Raw genomic sequence first — 898 nt, 5'->3', positions numbered from 1 at the left:
CAGCTCCCACGGAATGACCTATGTGACTGCTTCAAAATGTGCATGTGATGGGACTATTTCAATTACACTATGCAGTTTTATAAACAGATTTAGTTAGCCTATAAAACATGTCCTTAATTATTAAGGGACGAGTGCCATCCAGTGTGTTCACTCATGTAGGCATTGACATTCTTAAACATGGAGAATTTGTTGACGAAATGATTATGCGAGTAATTAAAAAAATAGGCTTCCAGCATTGTTTTAAGTTTCAAGTTTGTGCAAGTGCAGGTACATTCGAACTATTGGGTCCTCCTTGGCGTGCATGTAAACGTAGACTCCCGTCTGGCACCCCATGTGAATTAGTAGCCAACCTTACTTAGTAGACTAATACACAGGCACCACACCAAAATAGGGGACTAAATGTTTGGTGACGTAACACAAGATAAAACAGATTGCCCAAAATTGCTTTTCTGAAAAGAATCTGGGTTAATTGGTCAATGACCAAATGACTTTTAACAAATATGTGATCTCTCCTGAGATTGACGGTAAACTTTCCTGATCTGTAAATAGACAAAAAGTCGTCGTGGCAGCTGGTTCACAACGTTGGCAGCAAAACATTTTAACTAACGATAAAATACATGTTAATGAACGTGGCTACAGATTATGTAGATGAGTTGCACGTTTCTATTTGCATATGTGACAACTTTCTATTTGTGTAGCCGAGTAAAACGTCACTTTACTGCACGAAGCCTACACTAAGGAAACGCTGCGAAATAGGTTGGGGAGGTTTCATAACTGAACCAACCAATAGTTGAGCAGGACTAAAATAGAGCGGTATATATCGGAGGATTCTGTAGTTCTCTAGTAGTGGATCCACAGGTCAGAGGCAGAGCTGCATGTAGTCTACAGAAACTGCCAG

Source organism: Hypomesus transpacificus, chromosome 6, assembly GCF_021917145.1.
Source record: "Hypomesus transpacificus isolate Combined female chromosome 6, fHypTra1, whole genome shotgun sequence".
Lineage (NCBI taxonomy): Eukaryota > Metazoa > Chordata > Actinopteri > Osmeriformes > Osmeridae > Hypomesus > Hypomesus transpacificus.
This window is presented reverse-complemented; position numbering follows the sequence as displayed.